Source organism: Sus scrofa, chromosome 9, assembly GCF_054392235.1.
Source record: "Sus scrofa isolate SSC_HxYL_T2T_F1_AM1 chromosome 9, Sscrofa_HxYL_maternal_Yorkshire_Landrace_v2.0, whole genome shotgun sequence".
Classification (NCBI taxonomy): Eukaryota; Metazoa; Chordata; class Mammalia; order Artiodactyla; family Suidae; genus Sus; species Sus scrofa.
In genome coordinates, this window is record NC_139391.1 from 81,475,946 (window position 1) to 81,486,453 (window position 10,508).

Sequence of the window (10,508 nt, forward strand, 5' to 3'; positions counted from 1 at the left end):
CTGAAATTGCTGCTTCACTGCCTTTCTCCTCTTGAGGACAGGAGGGCAATAGCAGAGCTTCAGGTTCAGGACTCTCTTCAAGCCCCTTTTCTTGTTTGTTTGTTTGTGTTTTTTTTTTTTGTCTTTTTGTCTTTTCTTGAGCTGCTCCAGCAGCATATGGAGGTTCCCAGGCTAGGGGTCCAATTGGAGCTGTAGCTGCTGGCCTACGCCAGAGCCACAGCAATGTGGGATCTGAGCCGCATCTGCAACCTACACCGAGCCGCATCTGCAACCTACACCACAGCTCATAGCAACACCGGATGCTTAACCCACTGAGCAAGGCCAGGTATCAAACCCACAACCTCATGGTTCCTACTCGGATTCGTTAACCACTGAGCCACAACGGGAACTCCCAAGCCCCTTTTCTTTATGACCTAAAGGAACATACATTTTTTGCTTCATCCATAAAATCCTCTCCCTTTAAGTCAGTAAGCCCCCTCACGGGCAGTTTCTTCTTTGCTCCCTTTTCCTCTCTGCTTTGTTTAGCCCATCTCTTTCCCACTTAGAAAGTCTGTGCTCTTCCTCCTCTCCTCAAGTGCTGCCTCTTCATTTTTGGAGAACTCCAGCTTCAGGGTCCCTACCTTCCCTAGACTGACCCATTCCCTTCTTTCTGGTTCCACATTTGTCTTTCTCTCCTTCCTCAGAATTCCTCCAACACAGATTAAATACATCAAAAAAGAATGATTTTTTTCTAATATACAAGCTCCCTGTGAGAAAGAATTGTGTTTTTCTCATTGCAGCTTTCACAGTGTCTCGATAACTATTGGATGCTCCATAATTTGGCCAATTGTTCCAGTGATAATGGAAGCCTGGGCCCTACCACTGCAATGGGTGGTTGACAAGAGTCAGAGTGCAGTATGTCTGCCTTTGCAAACTTCATGGGGAACAGCCCACTGTGCTGGCTTTCCTGCCTTCTCTGTATGTGTACAAAGCAGGCTCTAGGCGAAGAATCCTCTTCCCAAACTTCCTTGTCCTTAACTGTTGTTTGTGAGGCCAGAGAGGCATCTAAAATTACTACAAACTCACATAGACATGGAGACCCATGCCCAAAACCGTGGTTCCCCATCCTGTCCAAACTGTTTTCTGTCTGACTGACTGACCATAAAACATGAATGGGTTAGTGAATCAGGAACAAGTCAGAGGTGGCGTTCCTGCTGTGGTGCAATGGGATTGGTGGCATCTTGGGAGTGCTGGGACATAGGTTCAATCCCCAGCCTGCACAGTGGGTTAAGGGTCTGGCACCGCCACAGCTTCAGTTTAGGTCTTTGCTGCGGCTTGGATCTGATGCCTGACCTGGAAACTATATATGTTGCAGTGTAGCCAAAAAAGGGGAAAAAAAAAAGTCATAGGGCAAGCTGAATCCAACAACACATCAAAAAGACCATACACCACAACAAAGTAAGATTCATCCCACATTCACAAGGATGGTTCAGCATAGAAATCTGATAGAAATCTCAACAGATACTGAAAACACTGTAAGAGAATACTATGAACAATTATATGCCAACAAATTTGATAACCTAGAAGAAATGGACAACTTTCTAGAGACTTATAGCCAGCCAAAACTGAATCAAGAAGAAGCAGATCAACTGAACAGACTGATCACTAGAAATGAAATTGAATATGTAATAAAAACACTCCCTACAAACAAAAGTCCAGGACCAGATGGCTTCATATGTGAATTCTACCAAACATACAAAGAACGTATACCCATCCTTCTTAAACTTTTTCAATAGGATGAAGAAAGAATAACCCCAAAGACATTCTATGAAGCCATAATCACCCTAATACCAAAACCAGACAAAGATACTACCAAAAAAGAAAATTATAGGCCAATATTTTTGATGAATATAGACACAAAAATCCTCAACAAAATTTTAGCCAACCAAATGCAACAACACATAAAAAAGATTATACACCATGACCAGGTGGGATTCATCCCAGGTGCACAAGGATGGTTCAACATATGCAAATCAATCAATGTTTTCTTTGGTCAGTATCTTAGGGTAATATAAATAAAAACAACAATAAATAAATAGGACGTGATCAAACTTACAAGGTTTTGCACAGCAAAAGAAACTATAAAAAAATACAACCTATGGAATGGGAGAAAAAAGTTGAAAATGATGCAAGTGACAATGGCTTAATCTTTAAAATATACAAACAGCTCATACAACTCAACAAAAAAAAACCCAAACAACAAATCAAAAGATGGGCAGAGAACCTAAATAGATGTTTCTCCACAGAAGACATACGGATGGCCCTTAGACATATGAAAAGATACTCAACATTGTTAATTATTAGAGAAATGCAAATCAAAACTATAATGAGGTCACCTCACACTGGTCAAAATGGACATCATTAACAAGTCTACAAATAATAGATGCTGGAGAGGGTATGGAGAAAACGGTATCCTTCTGCTCTGTTGGTGGGATGTAAATTGGCACAACCATTATGGAAAACAGTATGGAAGTGACTCAGAAAACCAAATATGGAACTATTGTATGATCTAGCAATATACTTCCTGAGTATATATCTGGAAAAAGCCATAATTAAAAAAGATAAATGCACTCCTATGTTCATAACAGCACTATTCACAATAGCCAAGACATGGAAGCAACCTAAAAGTTGACTGACAGATGAATGCATGAAGAAAATATGATGCATATATACAATGGAATACTACTCAGCCATAACAAGAATGAAATAATGCCATTTGCAGCAACATGGATGCAATGAGAGATTGTCACACTAAGTGAAGTAAGGCATCAAGGGAAAGACAAACACCATATGTTATCACTTATATGTGGAATCTAAAATATGACACGATGAACTTATCTACAAAACAGAAACAGATTCATAGACATTGAGAAGAGACTTGTGCTTGCCAAGGGGGTGGGAGGAAGAAGTGGAATGAACAGGGAGTTTTGGGTGAGTGGATGCAAACCATTACATTTAGAATGGATAAGCAATGAGGTCCTACTGTACAGCGCAAAGAACTATATCCAGTCTCTTGGGATAGACCGTGATGAAAGATAATACAGGAAAGGGAATGTATGTATATGTGTGTGACTGGGGTTATTTTGCTGTACAGAAGAAATTGGCACAACATTGTAAATCAACTATAATTTAAAAAAAAAGTCATAGGCAGCTTTGTGGGGCATCTGAATTTTAGGCAAAATCCAGCATAAACAAATCTTGTCTCATAGGGTCTGTGGATGGCCTTGCTTTAACTCAGAGTTTTACACAAACGTTATAGCCAAATTCAAGTAAAAATGCTCAAAACAATCCTTCCAATGCAAAAGATAAAAGAAAACCCTACCTCAGTGGAAGAAAAAGAATCCCCTCCATCTAGTGGAAAGGTGCATATTGAAAGGGTTTGGTTGGCCCATGGAATCTACACAGTCAGGAGAAAGAGGTGGGAAATGCTTCCCATCGAACTTGAGTTAGTTATTATGGGAAAATCCCTGCTATTTGTACTTATGATGCTAGAGTCTGGATGATAGACAGCAGCATTGCCCCAGAAAAAACCAGATATATCTGTCCTTCCACCTGCTAGAAGCTTTGATGGCTTTGCCATGTCACCTGGTGCTCACTTCTGCCTCCAAGTTGCACTCAAGTGGATCTGCTTGAAAAACTTCAATGCAAGGTAACCAGGGTGAGTTTCCCACTTGGATGGTTTTTTAGCATGTCAAAGTACAACAGGCTTACCCAGCACAATGGTTACTTGGCTTTAAGAAAGTTTCCAGGAGTGAGAGCATCCAGAGCAGTAGCAGCACAGAGCTCTGGATGCAGCTTTTTGTAAGCAACTCTTTGCAGGAAACCCACCATCAGCAGAAAGCCAGTTTTCTTGTCACTTTAGCAAAACTGTATTATAACTAACTTTGAAACCAGGCACCTCCCTGCTCAACTCATCTCCAGCCCAAGCATACTTTTCAAATCTTTTAATCACGCAAAACTTTGCCTAACTCATTGGTTCTTTCTGTAGATCAAAAAAATAAAAAAATAGAAATGAAAAATAAGTAATTAACAGATGACTAGACTTTCCTAGCTTCCCCTTCAGTAACATCCTGAACAAACTGTGTGACCAAGATAACATCCAGAAGTAGATCACAGGAATCAACAAGCCTGCACGCAGTGGGGACAGTGACAACTCTGACCCCCATCTCAGTTGTTAACTGAGATCACTTCCCTATTTCCCTTTAAAAGCTTTAATGGCCAAGTAGATTCTTAAGGGGTGGTCTTTTGCTGAAGCTGAGTCCACCATCTCCCCAGATTGCTGGCATTTTGATATAAGACACTTTTCCTTTCTACCAACATTTGTAAGTATGTAATTGATTTTGTAAACTATGAACAGTGAGACCTCAAATCGATAACATTTTGATGTCCCCAGTCACAGGCACTGGGTCACAGAAAATGAAAAGCAACTGAATTGAGTGTGGATCATAGGGTAGGGAAGCTGCAGAATTTAGGATCCCTGAGGTTAAACACTTTTCTAATCACTTCCCAAAGATCTTGTGATGACCTCCCACTCTTTATTGCTGCTACAGTCCCTAAATTCCAGCTTATACAAGAAAATAATCCTGAGAAATAAGTACAGTAAAGGTAGGAATATCTTTGGGTTCCCCAATTCACCACAGTGGATACTTCAAAAAGTTTGACTAAAGATTAAACTGTGCTCAAGCATCAGTAATATTTATAGTCCAGCTATTAATTCTTTATTTTCACCAGATCATGTGTAGAATCCTGGATGAAAAGGAGTGTGGGTGATGCAGTTCGTAGTTTTTCTAGCATCCATGGTCCAGGAAGCCAAACAAGAAGAAAGTGAGGACAGATGTCATGTGGACCAGAAAACAGTAGTACCACCCATCTAACTAGCGAGGCTAAAAATACCTAGTCTGGGAATATGGGAATCTGGCAATGGGGCTCTGAAACCATCTGCCCTAAGTTGTGACTTTGGAAACTCTGGGTTCCAGCTTCCTCATTTGCCACAGGAGAGATTTGGACTGTATTGCTTTGGCAATTAGGCTAGCTGTAACATTGTATAATTCCATAATTTGAGGCAAATCTATTCCAAAAATCACTGAGGCTCACCCTCACAGAGGACATATAGATAGGCAGGCTGTGTTTAATTGATGCCTTTAAATTAAAAATCCATCCCACATCAGAACCTTAGCTCTTAGGCATCGTTATGCTATTTTCAGATTTGTTAAGTATTTTTTTTGCTCTTGTGCTAATGGGACTTGTATAAACGTTGACTTTAATTCACGTACATAATATTCAATTTTACAAGCTAATTCACATACATAATATTCAATTTTACAAGCTTAATATATCTCTAGATGTATTTTAAACTTTTAGGAAACATTTGATTTCTGGAAAAATAATATTTTTTTATAAAGAAAATCATACCACATAAAAAAATACTGTCAGGTGGCATCAACTCTTGAGGCCAAAATGAGACTACCTCAATAAGACCTAAATTCACAGTAAAGAGAAGTGTACAATCATTAAGTTCTAAGCTGAAATCCCCAAAGTCACTTCCATATACAAACAAACAAAACAACCTAAGGCTGAATATTGATTGATGATGGATTCTTTCTACCCAGCTTAGTTTTCCTCACAAATTCCCTTAAGTCTTGCAATGGGAATGGTCAAGCTCTATTCAGTTCATTATCTTTTTAGAATGATATAAAATTCAGAAAGTCATGGAAAGGGCAGAATGATCACAGAGGCAGACCTGAGAGAGGTGCCATGATTAAATTGATTTAAAAATGATGAATCCTCTTCCTGAGAGTGACATTGCCCTCCCTGCAGTGGTCACCCCGCCACCCCTCCCCACTTGGTTAAGTTTATGTTCACAGGCTGGATGGACTGAAACCTAATTGTGTCGTCATTTAGTCCAGGTGAAAGGGATGACTAAAAGGGAATAAAAACATTAACATCCTTTGGCAAATTCTTTTGAATATATCTCAGGGGCAGTTTATCCTCTGCCTTTGCAGGTGGGATGGATCTTAGAAAAGAGTCACGTGTATTAAGTACAGTGGATGGTTCCTCTGACAGCACATATGGGTTATTATACAAAATGTTAATGATAAACAGGCTGATTTCCTGAACAGGTGAAAACTGATTCCATTGAGGAGCTGGACCCATGATTGATAAAGCTTTTTCACAGAGAATTTTGTGTTCTGCATCTGCTTTCATGGTTCTTTCTGTGTGCCCCTGATTCCCAACCCTCTCAGGTTTTAAACAAATAGCCTAGTTTATGGGTCCTGACTGAATGACTTCTGAAAATGCCCTCTGGCACTTTTGGCTCTTTCCCCTTAGTTATAGAGCAAGGCTATGATGGGAGAGACCAGCGTGAGATTTTAGCTGGAAAGGTCTGAGAGCCTTACTGGGCAGTAAAAAGCATGTGGGGAGGCCAGAAGAGCCCCTGGAAACCTTAGCAAACTCTGGGGGAAATAATTACATACGAGTCCCTTCCTTTGTCCACCTCTGTAACATAAAAACAAATCACCAGACCTTTCCGAGGTCACATGGCTATCCTTTTACACTCAGAAAGTACTCAAGAGATCCAATTGCAATGGCTTCAGTAAGCCTAGGGTTGAGCAAATATTTCATATTTGTATCTCTAAAAAATCTGATCACAAAAATAATCCTAATGTAAAAGATGGCAAGTTTGTAATCACAGAGTATCTTATCCCTAATGAATTAAAAGGGGGCATTTCAAAACTGGATCAAATTAAAAAGAGTAGGGTGAGAACTGGAACATACAAGTGCCAAATAAATAAAGTTGAGAAAAAACTTTAAAGTGCAGCCTAAAGATATGAGGTTGTTCCTGGAAAGATGGTGGTGCCAAGGGAGGATTCATAGGAAGAAAAGTCCTTTACCACTTTAAGGACAGTCCCAGTGTTTGCCTTGGTGACAGGGGAATGATAGAAAGGAGAGAAAATTAGTAGAGAGGTTTCCTCTTACTATTACATCAGGAAAATGCGACAGGACATTTCATTTTTCAACTATGAGGTTAGAGTGAAAATAGGGCCACAAACTTTGAGTGGGTTCATTTGGGAGGGGACACTGAGCATGTGCCAGTGAAAGATGAAACACAGTCTCTAGGAGGATATTTGAGTGGGAAGATATCTTAGAAGTAGCATTGCCAGATTTAATGATAAAACATGTAAGAGAACAACAAATATAAACAGGACACTCAGTTAAATCTGAATTTCAAATTAAAACTTTCTGTGTGTGTGTGTGTAATATTTTTCGTCACTCCCAATGGACACACCAAATGCTTCATTCAATGAATGTACTCAATTCAAATTTAACTGGGCTTCTTTTCATTTCAAAGAAACAGTAGTAGTCCCCTAGGGAGAACATGGACATGGGAATGCATTGGGAGTAGGGACCTGACACTGTGGCACTATTTTGGGTGGAAAGAGGTGGAGCGGGGGGTGGTGGGGCAAAGCAGTAGCTGAAAGAAGGGGCCCGAACTGGGTGCCCTGGGAAAATGCTAGGTTTCTTGCAAATCCTGAAATGTCCTGTCCTACTCTATTGTACTTATCTTATCTGGCTGGAGGCACAAAGGACAAGGCTGCAGGAGAAAATTCTCTAACCAAGCATCTCAAACTCAAACAATAACTGGGGTAGGGCAGTCAACACATGCACAGGAAACTAAGTCTCATCTACTTTCTTGAAACATTAAGCCTTTTCTGGTCTTTCATTCTCTCTCTCTCTTTTTCTTTCTTTTTTTTTTTTCAGGGCCACACCAGAGGCATATGGAAGTTCCTGGGCTAGGGATCAAATTCGAGTTCTCATGGATACTAGTCAGGTTAATTTCTATTGAGCCACAACAGGAACTCTCGTTTTCTCATTTTTGATTGAGCACCAGAAATATTTTTATTTCATAGAAAAACACCTGAGCACACATGGTAAATGGCAGTGTGGGGGAGACACAGGGTATGGTGAGGATGATAGGCAGGGATCTCCAGCACATGGGCTCTGTCTGGAGAGGGCAGAAGCAAAACCTATAGCATGTACAAAGATTGAACCCCCAGGGTGAACTTTAGACACTTTAGTTAATAACAATGTATCGATATTGGCTTATCAATTGTAACAAATGTCCCACAATAATACAAGATATTAATAACAAGGAACACTGTGTGGAGAGAGGCTGTATATGGAACTAATATTATGCAAGTTTTTTCTGTAAACAGAAACTGTTCTAAAATGTAAAATGTACTAATTAAAAAAAAGAGTTTTACAGCTAGAAAAACTTGGGAATTCAATGAGTTAAAAAAATTTATTTTGGGTGAAAATAGAAACTATCCAAAGATTTAAAATGGAACAAGTAATGTCACATTGATTTTGGCCTTTGACCTTTGGAAAAATGGGATTCCTGCTCTTCTGAAAAAATAGATCCAAATGCCGGTAAACATTCTTGCCTTGCTGACTGGCATCACCAGGAGCTCATTAGAAATAAGGATTCCCAGACCCCTGGTGAAGTGGGAGGTGGCAGAATCTGCATTTTAACAAGACTTTCGAGTGGTTTCCATGAGGGGTCAGAAACATGGGTTACGTATCAGATGGCTTTGGTTTTGAGCCGTATTCATCATAGTCTTTCTTCTAACTGGACCTCTGTGGCTAAGTTACCTAAACTTAGTGTCTTTTAGGCTCAGTTTTAAAATTTCCAACACAAAGCGAGTGAGAATACCTATCCTGGTGGGTTATTAGGAGGGTAAAATGAGGTTGTGCTTGTAAAGCTCTTAGCATGGTGCTTGGCCAAAAAATTCCAATGTGATCAATGAAGATTAAGGATCAATAATGCTAATATCATCAAAGGCAGCAAGTGCCTAGGAAGAATTTGAACTTGTTATGTATGGTCGTGTTTTGCATTTTTAACTTTTAAGAGTTTTTTTTTTCCCTCCCTAAGCAAAGTAGGAAGGAAGGAGGCGAATATAGGAAAAAAGAAAGAGAAGTCTTAGTCCTTAAAGGACTCAGCATTTCTCAGATAGTTGGATTGTTCATTTCTGTTTGTGGAAATAATTGGCATTGTCCTCTTGGAGTGCTGCATAAAAACCTAATGAATCAATTTGTTACAGATTGACACCATGTAAATGAACTCATTTGCCTCTCATTTAGTCCAAATGACTCCATGCTAACCACTCCATTGGACTTTCCTTTTACAAAGAAAGACATACAAGGGTCATCTTCTAATCCTAGCACAAGTTCCTGTGTCTCAGCAATGGAACCTGTTACCGGTGCTGGTATTTATTTTGGTTCCTACCATTTCAAAAGTGCTTAATGATAAAATATCTTCTTTAAGGTGGGCAGTTGAGGAAGTAGGATTGCATCTTATCTAAACTGGATTCAATGCTAAGAAAGGTTCCTGTATTAATCACACCTTTCAATCTTCTAGATTTCAGATGCTTTGACATCTTGATGCCTTGCTGACCCTGAAGTCTGTCCCTCCCAGGGCTACCCAAGTGCTAGAGACAGTAAACTCAGTAAACCCACAAGTGCCTTTTCTTTGGTTTTTTTTTTTTTCCTTTTTCTGGCCGCACCCACAGCATATGGAAATTTCTGGGTCAGGGAATGAATCTGAGCCTTAGCTGTGATTCTTCAAAGAAAGCAAGTAATAAAGATCAACTGGAGGACCTGTGGGAGGAACAAAGAGCAGGAATCCAAGAGAGAAAGGTGATGTGAATGGAAGAAGATTGAGAAAAGGGAAGAGAAGTCAGAGGGAAAGCAAGAAGGCCCTGAACACAGAGCACAGGTGTAATAGCGAGGCTGGGTAGGCGTCTCAGGCTTCCTGTCTAAGGGCTTGTTAGAGCGAGCATAAAGATGGGTGAATAAACTTTTTGTCTAAGATGCGAAGGGTTGGGGAAGGGTGTATGACTCTGGGAGGGTACAAAAGTAGGAGAGAAATGGGGGGGGTCTGGGGCAGCTGGAGTGTGCATAAGGGGACACTGAAGGAAGCATAGGGTGACTGCTGATGTGCTGTCTCTGACACCCAGCAGGGCTGCAGTGCGCTGTACTGCAGGTGGGACCATGCACAAGGACAGCTGGCTGAGGGGTCCTGTGGGGTTTATCATTCACCAGGCTGTGGGCCAGACCTCACGATGGTGCCCCTTTGGAGGAAGTGCAGAAGCCTTTAAAAATACACTAAGCATAGCATGGACTAGCCTAAACTTGGCTATTAGCAGTTTTTCTGGTATTTTGACCCTTGAACCACTAATACTAGCTCTGTTAACTCCTCTATTTGGAAACCCCTCCCCTTCTACTCCCAGCCCCTGCACCATCCTGTAAAGCCCCAGGCCTGATAAAAGGATTGACACAAACTTTAGCAAGCTTTCCACTGCATCTTCATCTCAAGCTTGCCCATCATTTATTGCAGAAAATGTTTCCTGCCTTTACATCTTGGCTTGTTTTCTCCAATGACTAGAATCTTCACAGTAATGCGCACATTCAGG